The 17,294-nt window shown below is 41.7% G+C and overlaps 1 protein-coding gene across 5 annotated transcripts in view; it reads left to right on the forward strand.

The window, feature by feature from the left end:
• TBX15 (T-box transcription factor 15) overlaps nucleotides 1–17,294 on the forward strand; it is a 162,776-nt gene that overhangs the window by 15,936 nt on the left and 129,546 nt on the right. Inside the window, exon 1 of one of the 5 annotated variants that reach the window (XM_060201803.1) lies at nucleotides 1,167–1,188. The exons of the other annotated variants lie outside the window; for them this stretch is intronic. The gene's annotated coding sequence lies outside the window, so the exon portion shown is untranslated. Of the gene's footprint in view, nucleotides 1–1,166; nucleotides 1,189–17,294 lie in introns of those variants that run through there. 5 annotated transcript variants of the gene reach the window in all.

Genomic DNA, 17,294 nt, shown 5'->3' on the forward strand with positions numbered 1-17,294 from the left:
CGGGTTTGGGCCTTTCCGCCCAGTGCTGCCCAGAGCAGCCTGGCCCGGGGCTCCTGCAGAGCCAAGTAATTCAAACCGTATGCTGAGGGATTTTCCGCTGTAGGGCTCGCGGTTCTGAGCCTCGCAACCCTCCCGCTCCGCGGACCCGAGGCTGTGGCAGCAACCCGCGGTGGGCACACGACTCGGGCACAGTCTGCGGCGCGCTCCGGCTGTCCATTCGCGCCTCGGAAGAATCCCTAGAAGAAAGGAAGAAAAGAAAGCGGCTAGTCTTTCTTTCGAAGGATCGAGGCCCGCCGGGTTCCACGAATTCTTCTGCCCCTTTAGGCTTTGTGTGCTCAGATCTGAATCCTGGCATTACCCCTCTACGCGTCCCCGGCCCCCCAAAGGGAAACAGTGAAAGCATAGGAAATGACTGTGCACTGACATTTAACTCAGGCAACACCCAGAGTTGGAAGGCGATGGGGAGATGTGCTTGTGCGCGGCCAGCCGCAGCCAGGGCGCTCGGATGGTGGCTGGGCTGGGGCATGAGACATGAGGGTCGGGGCACAACTCTGGGTGGGAAGCTCTATCCCCTTGGTGCTGCATGCTCTCCCCGAACCCGCGCCGGTCTCCAGGGTGGTAGGCGTGGATCGCGCGGATGTTCGCAAAGCACACGGATGCCAGGCCCAAACGGTCATGTAGCGTGGCTGCCCCTTGGGTAAGTGGCCTTGCATGAAGAGGGGGGAGTGGATCTGACCCTTGAAGGTCAGTGAGGGTGACTTCTCTCTCGCTGACCACTACGAAACTTCTTTTACTTGTGCGGGTTGGAGGACCACTAAGTCACAGGCTCTAGGGACGTGTCATGCATTGAGCACCTGGGCTGTGGGAGGGAGGTGGAGGTTTTTCTGTGCAAAACTCTTTCCCCGGTGTGGCCGCGCTGTGGGAACCCTTCCGAGGCAGGGGATAAAACTCCCTCCCCGCTTTTGTATCACTTCTTCTCAGGGGGTCTACATGCCTAAGTGGCTTGTACTTTCTTCTTTTCTGTCCTTACTGTTTTCCAATAAATGAGCATCTTCCTGAAACAAACAAACAAACAAAACAAAAGTTCCCTCCCACTTCCTCCCTTACAAAGATCTAAATGTTGGAAGGCAATAGGGGAGAGCGGAGCGCAGAGAACGTGGAGGTCCAGAGTTTGGACTGTGGTGGGAGGTTGGTGTGATATGTTGTGGTTTGTGCCTCTGCAGGCCTCGCTCCCTGCGGGTGGGCACTTCAGATGTCCTTGTGAGGCTCCTGGAAGGCAGGTAGCCAGCGATCAATCCTGTGGGGACAGTTGGGGTTGCACTTGACCCAGCAAGTCCCCAGTGGACTCCACTGCCCTCTTCTCCCAGAGACCTGCTCTATCTGCAGGAGCCTAAAGTTGTGGCAAAGGCTTCATAGACTGACCAACTCACGACCTAAGGGGTGTAGTGGCTGAGAGTTTGTGCCCCCCCATGCTGTTCCTTACTGAACATTTTAGTTGGATTAAGAAGTATTTACTTTGGGGTTCTTGGTTTTATAAGTTGAAGTTCCAGAAAGAAAAGGGAAATTAAAACATTTTTAAAATCAGCGGAATTCGAACCGAAACTATATTGACAAGTAGTCGCTGATTTTTTTTTCTTGACCCCTCCAGCCATTTTAAATGGAATCCGAAACATCTGTTGTTACTTATTTGTTTGTTTGCTTGTTTAAAATCTCTTTAATCACAATACGTGGATCTCAAGGAGTGAGTGAAGAATGACATGAAATTCCTAACCAGGGAGCTAAAATGCAAACGATTGGGTATTGGTGGTTTGACTGCCTCCATTTATCTGGATAATTTCCTGTGTGCATGTGGAGTTTAATGGAAAACAAGTCCCTCATCATTACTCTTTCCTAGTGGGCTACAAGGAGAGAGGGACAAATGCATTTTGGCTCAGAAGACTGAAACATTTTGTTCACCCAAACCTCTCCAAGGACATTGATACTATTAAAGAGTGAAGCAGTCCAGGTCCTTCACAATTTTTTTTCACAGTTGCCAAAACATAGAATATTATTATGATGAGAGCACTCTTTAGAGATACTGAGTATGGACTCTGGTAGAGATTTATTTCTCAATCTCTAGGGAAGAATGACTACTTAAATCTGTAAGATTTTGCTCTAGTTGATTGTAAATTAATACAAAGCAAGGATGAATTCTCTTTCCTTTCTGAAAATGTAGATAAATCTTATCTGGGGGTTGGTAGTAGTGTGATGGGTTATAGCTTTTTTATCCCCCAAATGACAATGTTCCTCACCAGAAGAGCATATTTAAATAATTTTTTCCTTCTAGTTTGGAATTTGGGGCATATTCTTCCACAGGTGAAAGCAGGGAACTGGTAAAATGAGGAATCCTTTCCCCTTCTGTCACCCATCTTTACAGTTTAATTTTTTGCTTGAAGAGCTTCACTCTTTCTTTTTTCTAGTTAGTGCAGAATCTTATGAGGGCATGACTGAGATACTCAGCATCTACACTGGAAACAGCAGTTAGAACATTTATAAATTATGGCAAGGATAATCATTAGTTAATTTAAGGAATCCCTCTCTCTAAGTTTTGGGGTGGTGGGAGGTATGATTCAGCAGGATGGAAGATGAAAAGGAAAGAAGTAGGGAACTTCAGCAACTGGTGAGGACAAATCAACATTTATTCAGTGCCACTAATGGCTTCACTTGAAGGCAGGGCATTTTGCTGACTTGCAAACTGATGAGCTTTTGACGCTCAAAATGAAAATAGGCCTGTCAAGCAGTACTATTTTAGGTGTTGGTGTTTTCATTTAATCCTCAAACTAATTGATGACTAGACCAATGTATAAAGCATGAGAAGAAGAGAGACTCTACAGAGGCAGAATGTATAGATTTCTACAGCTAGGTTTCAAACCCCAGGGAGAGATACCTGCTCTTAATGGTATCCCCATTTTTTTTTTTTTTTTTGCAGTTCTAACTCATGTGTAGATTTCAGTATGTTTGGAGAGTGAACATTCTAACTAAATTTAACATTTCATTTTATGAGTAACACCATCTTCATTTTTAGATGGGCAAAGTGCTGCTTTGTATTCTGAAGAGTAATTCTGGTGTCCTTTTGTGCAGACAGTTAAGTTAGGTTCCAATAGTGATGATAATGATTAATAACAATAATGAGGGAAACACTGAGATTTGGAAAAGTAACTTAAGATCATAAGCAAAAATTTCTCCCCAACTTGTCCTCTTAGAATTATTATTATTTTTTTTACTATACACTTCCCATGATTTAAATAAACTTGCTATTTCCAAATTGCTATGGACTTTAAAGCATTAAAATAAAAAATCATAATGTGGAATTACACAAATAATATCAGAATCTAACTTTAAAAATTTTATTTAAAAATTAAGGATTGCAGAAAGCAATTGAGTTCTCTCTAAAAGTTCTCTCTAAATTGAGTTTCTCTCTTAGAAATCATTGATAGGTATGTAAAGGGAACCTGGGGATACTGTTTTCAATAGGGTTACCTAAAATCCTTTTAATATACTTTGTGTCTTCTTTATTATCCCAAGTCCCCTAATGTATTTACAAAGCCCCAGACAGGGGCCCTGAAAGTGGCCAGTCATTCCTCTTACTTTTCTTACTTTCTCTTCCTCCACTCATCGCTCTTCACCCAGATACCCTGTTGCTTTCCTCCAGTCCCCAACATGCCTTGAAAACACATATCTCCCCCTTCTCTCAACAAGTTTCAGAGACATTTCACTGGGAAAGGAGTCGGGATTGCATTTCTTTCTGTGAAACGGTTCCTGGGGACTGGGGACAGGTCTGGGGCTGCCGGGTGACATTTCACAAGTTGGGTCGCCGCTAAGTCTGCCGTGCTCGGCTCCTTGCCCAGGCCTCAGTGGCCTAGCAGACGGGAGAGGTGTCTGTTCCGGACTGGCCAGAGCTCCAGCTCCAGCTCTCGCTCCCCAGTAGGCAGGCAGCCTGGCAAGTTTGCCAGGCTGCTTGCGCCTGGGTTTTCTTAGGGCTCTTGGAACCAGTGGCTCCAAAATCCTGATGGATGGTTTGTGCTTTTTTCAACATTAATTGCATCCTGGAAAAATGAGGGGACTTTGTAGCTAATCGGGGGAGGCCTTGGTAAATGACAGCCTTTACGCCCAAATAAATTAGGAGGAAAAAAAAAAAAATCAAGATCCTTCAAACAAATGAAACCCAGGGATCTTACACCTCACTCCCTGAGGGTAGTTTTGAGTTTTTGCTTTCATCAGATTGAACAAATTTCCGAGGAATCAAACCGACTTCAAACATCAGCTATTAGAAACCAAAAATCCCTGGGTCTGAATAATTTGAAGCCCTAAACATTTCCAAATGGGCATTTCTAGGGTCAGTAAATATCACAGTCCTTTAAAAAGGGAAGTTGATCTATTGGTTGAAGATGCTGTGTGTCCCTGGGTGCCTAAGAAGGTCGGATCTTAACAGCAGAGATGGGGGGTGGGGGGAAAGAACCTGTGTTGCTCACCAAGACAAAGGCTGCAGACAGTTGTCTTTCATGCAATTCTTGGAGATAAAAGCTATAGGGTAGTAGGGCTGGGGAGGCAGGCTCCCAGGTTCAATCTTCAGCACCACCATAAGTCAGAGCTGAGTAGTACTCTGGACAAACCAAAATAAAATACTAATAAACAAACTAACAAATAAATCCAAATTTACAAAGTAGATTGAGATATGGTTTCCCTTCTAGAACAGTGTTAGCTGAGATGGAAGTCCTGGGTGGGAAAATCCTCACTCCAAAAGCTATTTCCACATAAGGCTTCCTGGTCCACAGTTTTATAATTTTTGAGCTAGGTGACTTGGTTTGTTAGGAGCTTCTGTTTTCTGTTAGTTTGTTTTCCCCAGAGCACTTCTCAGCTCTGGCTTATAATGGTGCTGGAGACTGAACCCAGGAGCCTCACTTATGAAAGTCTTTTGTAAAACTATTGCATTGCTTTCAGGGCCCAGGAGCTTCTGTTCTAGATTCTGAAGAACTAAATTTCACAGCAGAGAGGGGCAAGCATTTATACCAATAAGTATGAACAAAGCGGTGCTTTTCCTGAGTTTGAAAAATCTTCAGTTCAAAAGCCTATTACTTTGATTTATTTTTATAGCAACTAGCAAATATCTGTATACTTATATATATGTATACATACACAAATGCATATATATGTAAATATATTATGTGCCTATGTAATGTTCAAGAAAAAAGGAATGGGTAGCAAATCTATCATATTGTAAGCTTGCAAAGTACTGAATTGTAAAATACTTCAAAGAATCTCATTTCTTTCTGTGCATATTTGTGAATCTTTACTACAAAAATTATAGCACAGACTCTCAGATTCTAAGTTATATCCTTGAATCATGGCAGGGAGGAATACACTAGCTTAAATTAGACAGAGATTCCACTACTAACTTTGTCATTAATGTTGGAAGCAGGGATGTTTGCTTTAAAGGTAGATGTATAAACAGTGGGGGGAAAATGGTTTAAATCTTTTTTCACAGTTACTGATGAGGCATCAGTTCCTGGTTTGTGAAATGAGGGGGAGTGACTCAAGTGACCCAGGAGACTCAGTTAGCTATAAGATTCTGTGACCCTGTTAACCTCTGCTATTAATATTAATATTTTTCTCCTAATGTACCTTGGCCGGTTCCCGACTTATCCTTTACTTTATTGGAATGAGGGGAGTTTTACTGCTGTTGTAGAAAGCAAGAGTAATAACAATGTAAGTCAAAAAAAGTTTTTTTACAGCTAGAATTAAGAACTTTCATAAAGCTCTTGAAAAGTTTTTAGATTAATATCACATGTTCAGAAGTCCTGGATTAGTGATTTCTAGTTTGCTCTGTTTGATATGACCTGTTGTTGCTTATATAAATGGCTCAGTTCTCTCTTGCCAAAAGATTTCTGTGGCATTAAATTTATGAATTTAAATGAAATACAAGTTATTTATGTTTTAGACATTTTTTTCCTGCCTTTCTCAGAAAGAATGTGAAAAACGATGCATTTGAAAAATGAACATGCAGAGAAGTAACTTTTTGATGGTAAAGTGAATTGGTGGGTCCTGCCTAAAAGAAAATCCAGATTGTTCCTCATTACTATTTGAACTTGGTGGAAAGCACTGTTAACTATTTTCCATGTCTAGTCTGCTAAGCCGAGATCTTGATCTGGCAGAGATGTGAGAATGCTTAAAAGGATGACTTAGTAACAGGCAAAACGCTTGTCAACAAGATAGATCAGAAGACAGCTTAGCATTCAAGACCTCTATTCATAGCTGCTGAACTTGAGGGCAGGGTCAGACAAAATACTTAGGCCAGCACACACCTAGGAGGGATTCTCATATTTCTATCTTGTGAGACTTTATTTCTTTGTAGGTGTCTACAGCTGGGCTTCAAATCTCAGTGACAGATCCTCGCTCTTAGTTGTACCCCTGTTTTCTGAAGCTCCAGCCCCTATGTAGATTTTTGTCTTTATTAGTTAGTGGATTTGCAGGTTATCTTTTATCATTATTACTTAGAAATTCCCTGGACAGCCAACCTCACCAGTGTGTCTGGAGCTCTGATTCCCCAGAACTCCAACCCACTAGGGAAAAAGACAGACTGGGAGGATGGATCGACCTGTTAATGCCCATGTTCAGCTGGGAAGCAATTACAGAAGCCAGACCTTCCACCTTCTGCATCCCATAATGACCTTGGTTCCATACTCCCAGGGGGTTAAAGAACAGAAAAGCTGGGAGAGTAAGGCAGTAGCACAGCAGATTAAGTGCAGGTGGCACAAAGATCCTGGTTTGAGCCCCTGGGTCCCCAGCTGTAGTGGAGTCACTTCATAGGTGGTGAAGCAGGTCTGCAAATATCTTTTTTTTTTTTTTTTTTTTTTTTGCTTCCAGGGTTATTGCTGAGGCTCAGTGCCTGCACCGTGAATCCACTGTTCCTGGAGGCCTTCCCCTCCCCTTTGTTGCCTTTGTTGTTGTAGCCTTGTTGCAGTTATTATTGCTGTTGATGTTGTTCGTTGTTGGATAGGACAGAGAGAAATGGAGAGAGGAGGTGAAGACAGAGAGGGGGAGAGAAAGATAGACACTTGCAGACCTGCTTCACTGCCTGTGAAGTGACTTCCCTGTAGGTGGGGAGCTGGGGGTTCGAACCAGGGTCCCTACACCGGTCCCTGTGCTTTGTACCAAGTGTGCTTAACCCACTGTGCCTCAGCCCGACCCCCAGGTATCTATCTTTCTCTCCCCTTCTATGCCTTCCCCTCCTGTCTCCATTTCTCTCTGTCCTATCCATCAACGACAACATCAATAACAACAATAATAACTACAACAATAAAACAACAAGGGCAACGAAAGGGAATGAATAAATAAATAAAAATTCTTTAAAAAAAGAATAAGAAAGCTATCAAGGGAGGGGATGGGATACAGAGTTCTGGTGGTGGGAATTGTGTGGAGTTTTACCCCTCTTATCCTATGGTTTTGTCAGTGTTCCCTTCTTAAAAAAAAAAAAGAAAAAGAAATTTTGCATGAGACAAGGATCTTGTTATCATTACTTTTGCATCTCTAGAATCTAGCACAAGTGACTGGCACAGAGCAAATAGTAAGTAAAAGGTCAACACAATGAGAACAATGATAACACAATATAATATTAATTGCTTCTGTGTACCATGTTATAGTACTATGCTAAAATGTTTTCCATGTATGTACTGTATTTAAATACCTATGTATGTATTCTAAAATACTGCTATGAGACGTTCATTTTTATTATCTTGTCATTTCTATTTGGTTGGGTGAATGAATGATGGAATACTGCCAATTAAAAGCTGAGGTTTAGGGGGCTGGGTGGTAGTGCAGTGGATTAAGTGCACATGGCACGAAGCTCAAGGACCGGCATAAGGATCTGGGTTCGAGCCTCCGGCTCCCCAACTGCAGGAGGGTCTCTTCACAAGTGGTGAAGCAGGACTGCAGGTGTCTTTCCTTCTCTTTCAAATTCTCTCTGTCCTATCCAACAACAATAACAACGATAAACAACAAGGGCAACAAAAGGGAACAAATATCTTCCAGGAGCAGTGGATATGTAGTGCAAGTACTGAGCCCCAGCAATAACCCCAGAGGCAACAAACAAACAAAAACTCAGGTTCTAGCCTGGGTAATGCTGTGCCTGGATGAGTACATACATCACCACGTGCAAGGACCTGGGTTCAAACCCCTATTCCCTACCTGCAGTGGAAGGGAGGGTAGCCTCAGGAGTGGTGAAGCAAATATGCAGGTGTTTCTCTATTTCTGCTTTTCTCTTTCCTTTCCCCCCCCTCTCAATTTCTCTCTGTCCCATCAAATTAATAAAAAAGAAAGAAAGAAAAGAAAGAAGTATTAGGCTTTGGGGATCGTAGATTTATCTTGAATACACCTAGCCCCAGCAATAACCCTGGTGGCAATTTAAAACAAACAAACAAACAACAACATCAACAAAAAGAGGGGCTGGTTGAGCTCATATGTTACAATGCACAAGGACCCAGTCTCCGGTCCCCACCTGTAGGAGGAAGCTTTGCAAGTGGTGAAGCAGTGATTCAGGTGTCTTTTTGTCTCCCTCCCTCTCTATCTCCCCCTTCCCTCTCAATTTCTGGCTATCTATAACCAATAAGTAAATAAAGAAAAAATAAAAAAATAACAAAAAGTAAAAAATAAAAACTTCTTGTGACCCAGGAGGGGACACAATGCTAAAGCTTTGCACTTAGAAGCATGAGGTTCTCCTTCTTCTTTTTTTAAAAACATTTTTGTATTTATTTATTTATTTTCCCTTTTGCTGCCCTTTTTTATTGTTGTTGTAGTTATTATTGTTGTTGTTGATGTTGTCATTGTTGGATAGGACAGAGAGAAATGGAGAGAGGTGGGGAAGACAGAGGGGGAGAGAAAGATAGACACCTGCAGACTTGCTTCACTGCTGGTGAAGTGACTCCCCTGCAGGTGGGAGCCGGGGCCTTGAACCGGGATCCTTATGCAGGTTTTGTACCCACAGCACATGAGCTTAACCCACTGTTACCACCTGACTCCCTTTCTTTCTTTCTTTCTTTCTTTCTTTCTTTCTTTCTTTCTTTCTTTCTTTCTTTCTTTTTTTTTCCGCACCAGTATTATCTCTGTGACTCAGCATTGACACTACGAATTCATCACTCCTGGCAGCCATTTTTTTCTTTTTCTCTTTTTATATTTTTTTGGGTAGGACAGAAAGAAATTGAGAGAGGAGGGGTAGAGAGGGAGAGAGAAAGACATCTACACCAGCTTCACCTCTCATCAAGTGTGCTCCCTGCAGGTGGGAAGTAGGGGCTTGAACCTGGGTCCTTGCACATGGTAATATGTGCACATAACTGGGTGTACCACTACCTGGCCCCCAGAAGCATCAAGTTCTGAGTTTGATTCCCTGACATCCTATCCCACAGTGAGGCCCTGTTCTTGTTCTCTCTCTCTTGTTAACAAATACGTAATTTCTTTATACTGTTGTGCCAGTCCCTGTTCAGGCGCCAGATGCCGGGCTAGCTTTGCGGGCGGGAGACAGATGACCAGGAACTCATGGCTGAGCTGGGAATGCAGTTCAGTCTTTATTGATGAACGAGAATGCAGTGCAATCAATCTAATCTCTATTCATTAAAAAATCCTGTCCTTTATATCTCCTGAGGCGGAAGTGTCAGGCTGGAAGAGGAAGTACGTAGGATAGGGGGTGGGAAGAAGGAAAAAGCCCACGAACCAGTGAGGATTAAACGGTGGAAAACAAGATGTGACTAGGAGAGGGGGGCGGAGTGGAAAAAGAGCACAAACCAGTGGGGATTAAACCAGTGTGGGTCTCAAACAAAACGATGATTATTTAAATAGACCACAGCGTTAAGCAATGCAAGTGAAGCTAACGTGATGATCAAAATAGAAGGGTTTTTAGAAGCAGAATTAAAAGCAGACCAACACTGTTGCAAATTGTGATCTCTCTCTCCCCCCCTTCTACTGTTCCTGTTCTTTGCTTTAAATAGGATGCTTGGGACTTGGAGTGGGATCTCCACTAATAGTCTTTGCTTAGTAACATAGTACAGAATCTTAGTATGCATGTCTAATGAAGTCAAATGGAACTTTGAGAACTGTTGCTATTCAGGGATTTTTGACCCAGGGCTGGAACCTGCGTCACATACATGACAAAGCTGGTGCACTGTCAGGTGAGCTATCTTGCCATGCCTCACTTTTATTTTTTATTTTATTTTTAATCACCATTAGGGCTATTGCTGGGGCTTAGTGCCTGCATGATGAATCTACCATCCCCAGAGTCCATGCTCCCTCTCTATACTATTCGATAGGATAGAGATAAATTGAGAAGGATGAAGGGGAAAAAGAGGAAAAGAGAAATTTCTCTCTCTCTTTTTTGCTTCACTGCTAATAAAGCTTCTCCCTTGCAGATGGGGACTGGAGACATGAGACCAGGTCCTTGTGCATAGTGATATGTATACTCAACCAGGTGAACCACCACCTGCTTCCTCCCTCTTGCCCTTGTTTTTAGAAAAATTTTCTTTTTGGTGGACTGGTAGGAAAAACAATGAATAAAGTGCTTCACTGGAAAGCAGACAGTCTTGTGTTTAATCCCCAATATCACATGTGGCAGAGTGATGCTTTGGATTTCTCTCTCTCCTCCTCTTTCATCAATAAATAAGTCATTAAAAAAGAACTTAAAAGTAGTCATTTACTTTTGTAAAAGACAAGACAATAGCACTGCTCAGTTTTGGCCTATAGTGACTCTAAGGCCTTTGATTGGCAAATCCTATGCTCTAAGGTGTTGAGGTATCTCCCCAGCCCTATATTTGATCTTTTCTCAGGCTAGCATTGTAGTACTCTCTGATGACGCTGGGCATCGACAATAAGTCATAGCTCTCAGTCAGCAATGTGATCATAAGGGGAATTAAACCATACTGTGGTTCTTCTCTATGTTCTGTAGCTGCTGTCAAAGAGAAAGATATTGGAGCCAGGTGGTGGTGCACTTGGTTGAGTACACATGCTACAATGCATAAGGACCCAGGTTCAAGCCCCTGGTCCCTGCCTGTAGGGGGAAAGCTTTGTGAGTGGTAAAGCAATGTTAGCTCTGTCTTTCTGTCTCTATCCCTCTCTCTAATCTCCTTCTCTCTCAATTTCTGTCTGTCTCTATCAAAAGAAGATAATAAAAAAATTTAAAAAAATGAGAAATCAGTGCTTTGGGAGGTGGCACAGTGGCCAAGGCACTGGACTCTCAAGCATGAGGTCCTGAGTTTGATCCCCGGCAGCACATGTACTGGAGTGGTCTGGTTCTTTCTCTCTCTCTCCTATCTTTCTAATAAATAAAATTTAAAAAAACATGAGAAATCACAATCCTGTCCCTGTCCCATCCCTGTCCTGTCCCTGTCATCCAGCAACTAATTTTGCTACAGTGCTTTAAACATTCTTCATGTCTACTGTGCTTTCAGCTATGTCCCTTAATGATGAGAACCCACCCAATATAATCATGCTGTTTTTCACTTTAAATTAAGAATTCTAAAAATGAAACAAGCTAAGGGCTGGAGAGACAACATAATGATTATACAAAATATACAAAAGACTTTCTTTTTTTATGTTACTCTGAAAAACAACATATTTTTTAAATTAATTAATTAACTTACTGCTCTTGTTTTATTGTTGTAGTTATTATCGTTGTTGTTGCTGATGTCGTCATTGTTGGATAGGACAGAGAGAAATGGAGAGAGGAGGGGAAGACAGAGAAGGGGAAAGAAAGATAGACACCTGCAGACCTGCTTCACCACTTGTGAAGTGACTCCCCTGCAGGTGCGGAGTCAGGGGCTTGAACTGGGATCCTTACTCCGGTCCTTGTGCTTTGTGCCACCTGCACTTAACCTGCTGTGCTACCGCCCGACTCCCATACAAAGGACTTTCATACCTGAGGCTCAGAGGTCCCAGGTTCAAGCCTCAGCTCCACCATAAGCCAGAGCTGAATAGTGCCGTCATTTTTTTCCTCTCTTTCTTTCTTCTTCCCCTTCCTTCTTCTTCCTCTCCCCCTTCAATATTTCTTCTGTATCTCTTTTTCATTAGAATAAACAAACTACACAAACCATTTAACACTTTATCTATTCGATAGAGACGCAGAGAAACTGAGATGGAAGGGGGAGATAGATACTCATAGTACTGCTTCACCGTATGGGAAATGTTTGCAGCTTGGGAATCCAGGGATTGAACCTGGGTTCTTGTGCATAGTCACTTGTGTGCTCAACCAGGTGTGCCACTGCCCAGGCCCCTTAATCCTTTATTTTAAAATAGGCTTTTTGTTAGATGATATTCCTCAACTACTGGCTCATGCAAATATTATGAACATGTTTAGGGTAGACTAGGCTAAACTATAATGATCAATAGGTTAGATCTATTAAACACATTTTTTGACACATTTTGTTATCAGTTATAAGGGATACATCCAACACCCTTTATGGTGCTGCAGGAAGATCTGCTTTCTGGTGGATCCCCAGGATTCTGTGCATAATCAGTCAGTTGCTTAAGTTTGTTGGGGCTGCAGTAAATGACTTGTAGGTGTTGCTTGGTTGAATTAAAAATTTAAAAAAAGAAAAAGAGAGTAAAGGCACTAAAGGAAAACCTAAGCTAACTACCAGAGAAAGCAGAGGAAGTCTTTCTTTTTCTTTCTTTCTTTTTTTTTGAAACAGCATTGTGTTAGTTTTCACATTGGCTACAAAGTTTTGCATAGCTTTCTTGCTTTCAGTAGACCAGCCTCTGGATTTGATCATTTAATTTTACAAAAAAAAAAAAAAGAAACTACTTATACCCCAGACTTTATTATATTTATTTCTTTTTTTTTCCTTTTTTAAAAAATATTTATTTTATTTATTTATTCCCTTTTGTTGCCCTTGTTGTTTTATTGTTGTAGTTATTATTGTTGTTGTCGTCGTTGTTGGATAGGACAGAGAAATGGAGAGAGGAGGGGAAGACAGAGAAGAGGAGAGAAAGATAGACACCTGCAGACCTGCTTCACCGCCTGTGAAGCTACTACCCTGCAGGTGGGGAGCCGGGGTTCGAACTGGGATCTTTATGCCGGTCCTTGTGCTTTGCGCCACCTGCGCTTAACCCGCTGCGCTACAGCCCGACTCCCTATTATATTTATTTCTGACAGCTGAGGGAGAAGGTGAATTTCCAGGGGACAAGGAACAGAAAAGGATCCTTTAAGGAGTCTGGAAGTGCTCATCAGAAATGCTCAATTTCTGTCTTGTCATCCAGGAAAAGTATGCTGAGCCCTGGCAGGAACTTAGCTCTCAGTCTTCAAAACAGAGTCTCTGTCCCACTTTATGTCAAAGACAGATGTTTCTTTTAAAATTTCATTTAGTTATTTGAGAGAAGGACCAAAACATCACTTTGGCACATGCAGTGCTAGGAATCCAGCCTGAGAAACTTATGCTTACAAGTCCTGTGCTCTACCACTGGATAGCACCTCAATCATAAGAGAGATGACTGTCTACATCCCCAAGCTTAAGCAAGCATCATATAGTTTCATTGTGTCCATGACACTAACCAGCAGGCACTTTCCTGAACTGAGGGCACATTCTCTTCAAGGTATCTGTGCTGATGCTTTTTTTGTACAAAATTTTAAAGACTTTTAAAAATTTATTTTATTTATTTATTCATTTTCCCTTTTTGTTGCCGTTTTTATTGTTGTAATTATTATTATTGTTGTTGTTATTGACGTCTTCATTGTTAGATAGGACAGAGAGAAATGGAGAGAGGAGGGGAAGACAGAGGGGGAGAGAAAGATAGACACCTGCAGACCTGCTTTACTGTTTGTGAAGTGACACCCCTGCAGGTGGGGAGCTGGGGGCTTGAACCGGGATCCTTACGTTGTTGTCGCGCTTAACCCGCTGTGCTACCGCCCAGCTCCCGTATGCTGATGCTTTTATCCACATTATCTCAGCACATCTACCCAATAGTTGTCAAAAGAAAGTAATAGTGCCATTTTACAAGTGAGGAAATTGAGGTTCAAATCAATTAGTTTGCCTCATCGTCACACAACTCCAATCCATTTAAAGTAACTCAGGTAGAATTGAGATTTGACTTCTCTGGTTGAGAATGAATGTTCGATGTTTTTGTAGTGCTTTCATGATAACTTCATTTTTTGAAGATGAAAATGTATGTTTGGTATATGCGCTGTGCCCTTGAATAAAAACTGTTAAATAAAGAACATGAGAGCGTCCATTTTCAATTTCTGGATCTTTAGCTTCCTTTTTAAAAATTTATTTTAGTATTTATTTTGAGTGAGAGAGAGAGATGCAGAGAGAAAGAAAGGAAGGAAGGAAGCACTGTTCAGCTCTGGAGTATGGTGGTGCTGGGGATTGAACCTGGGGCCTCTGAGCCGCAGGTATCAAAGTCTTTGTACAACCATTATGGTTCCTCCCCAGCTTTTCAATATTTCTTATTATTATTGATCCTGTCAGTTCTCAGACTTCAAGAAGAGGCATTTGCATGATAAGGGCTCAGGGTGAATTACTAAGAGTGGGGCTTGTATAGCCTCTCCTCAACAAGACTTGCATTTCTTTGGCATTAATGCTCAGGAATGTCAGTTCTTACATGCAGTGGCTACATATTGAATTTGATCTAAAGCCTCCTCACTCTAAATCCCCTCATGCAGTGAAGTTCAGGGGCAAACTTTAACTACTATGCTTTACCCAGTCCCTTCTCCATTCACAATGGGATGGATGGAATCTTATTGGTAATTGATTCAAAATGGAACAGCTTAGAAACATATCAGTTGCAGTGACTAGCAATTCGTGCATTTCTAAGTACTGCTGATTTTTTTTTTCTTTTAAATTCAGCAGTCACAGCTGAAATCCCTTTGCCATGGATTGAATTTATAAAAGAAGAGATTCTGATTTCCACAGTGGTTTCTCTTTAATGCCCAAGGATTAGGAAGCTGCCTTGAGGACCCACAGCAAATACACCCTCTCCCAGAGTTGCGGCTTTAATTTTAACCTCTGATTGACTGCTCTGATTCATTGATTTTGTTAACAACTCTATTTAGGGCAGCCTTGTTGGGCATGGGATTCGTTATCTGCAGAAATCTCTCATCTTCATAAACACTCACACCCCATGCCCTAAGTGGTTGTGATTCAAATAGTGAGTTTCAGTGGCTTTAATAATGACTCCCAGGTTTTTTTGTTTTCTCTTTTTTTCTCCACCTGTTCTGTTTTTCTATCACTTTTCATCCTACTTCATGTAACCTTCCTCTTTTTGGAAATCTGATGTCTCCAAAAGGATTTTTAGACAACTCCCCACCCTCATTTTGGGATATGGATTTTAGCATTAATGTGTAAAATTAATTTAGCATTAATTAATCTTGGCTGATTAACTATATAGTTCATCATATTCCTGTCTGTTGTGCCCAGTGACAGAAAAGGGATTTGTTTCTTAGAGAAAGATGTGAAGTCCATTTCTGTTTTTAAGCTTTGGCTTCTTTCACTGCCCATTCCATTCTCTGTAGGTGGCAATTGATGAAATTTGAAATGTTCTTATAAGAACAGAAGTCTTCGTATATCTGAATCCCTTTCCTTCCATTAGGAACCCACACTCTTGAAATAGAGACTTTGCCAGAAGGTGAGGTAAATGCTGTAAAATTGGGTGTTCAGTGAAGCAGCAATACAGATTCTGCAGTGGATGAGGCTAGTCAGACCTTGGCCATTTTATTTTTTCCTCTCGTGTTCAGAGCTCTAGTTGTTTGACTGCCTTAATCCTGGGAACATCATATTCCATCTGGTGTAATGCATTGCCCAGATTAATCTGTGGCATCACAGAGACTTAAGGCATCTTACCACTGACTGGGTGGTAGGTACAAGCAGCAGGAGGCGCTTGGTACAAGACACAGTACAATTCAACAGTTCAACCTCTTTAGGAAAGAGCAAATGGTAAACTAAGATGGATGTGTGTGTGGGGGGGTACTGAGGGAGTGATGGGTAGAGGACTGGGTGGGGGAGGGAATGGCTGAGGGGTGTTATGGAGAACTGGGTGTAACGGTTCCCCAGCCTGCGTGGGTGAATTGGTTCCGGATGTTAACATTTTTTCCTTGGAGCTTGATGACATTCTTCTTTTTCTTTGCATGTCTGTTTTCCTACCAAAATTGTTCGGTCTCCACAGCTGTGCAGCTCATTGCCGCTGAGTGCTGAGCATAAAAGACCTGGCTTTCTTGCAAGGACAATTTGGGGCCATGTGTATAGGTAAACTTTTGAGAAGCTCTCATCCTACATCTTTTCTGTTTTTTTGTTTGTTTGTTTTTTTGTCTCTCTTACTTTCTGTTTTTTCTTTACATCATTTGTCAACTGAGTCCCAACCAGTATTGTTTTGAATGGTCGCTGCTGGAGTGTGAGTATAGAGCATTATAGAAAGCAGATGGTCTTTCACATCTTAGAAGCAGAAGAAGCTGGCTAGTGTGAGAAATACAGACAATAGATGAAGGTCAAGGAAGTAGCATTAGACAGAGAAGGGTGTGGGGCCTGCTGACTACTCTCCCTGACCCAAACACATGGAGTTATTGGCCTGTTGTTAGATGAGTAACTGTGCCTGAGGGTAATGATACTTGTTTTAGGGCTGTTGTAAAAATTGAGATGACAAATGTAAAGGGCTTGGCACAGTGCTAGGCATATAGAAAATGCTTATTATTATTATTTTCTAACTTGATCATACTTAGTGTTTTCGTGAACTGAGAAAACTCAGAAACTCTTCAGTGTTCTTATGAAAAACTGTGGCGTCAGACTTCCTAAAGTTCCCTTCTTACCTTATATCTTCTGTTGCCCTGTTCATAGAACAGTGAAGCTTCCACACAGACTGTTCATTTTTTGAAAGATTTATTTGTTTGTTTAATGAGAAAGAGTGGTGGTGGAGAGAGAGAGATAGAGAGCAGAGGACTATTCTGGTCATGTGTGGCACAAGAACTAGAATATGGAACTTAAGGTTTGCAAAATAAGCCTGGCCTAGTTGTTCTCTCTGCTGAAATACTTATTTATTTTTCAATTAATAGACTTAGTGTAAGTTTAAGGTTTCAAACTGTTGGCCTAACATACTTAAATATTGCAAAATGATTCCCACTTTTTGTGGTGAGAGTATTTAAGATCTAATCTCTTAGTAACTTTAAAGTAACATAGGTAATAGAGAATTGTTGACTATAGCTGTATAGTTGTGTATTAGATCCTCAGAATTAATTCAACTTTTTTTTTTCTTTCTTTTTTTTTTTTTTAATCAGAGCACTGTTCAACTCT

This window comes from Erinaceus europaeus, chromosome 11 (genome assembly GCF_950295315.1).
Source record: "Erinaceus europaeus chromosome 11, mEriEur2.1, whole genome shotgun sequence".
NCBI classification, from domain to species: Eukaryota; Metazoa; Chordata; class Mammalia; order Eulipotyphla; family Erinaceidae; genus Erinaceus; species Erinaceus europaeus.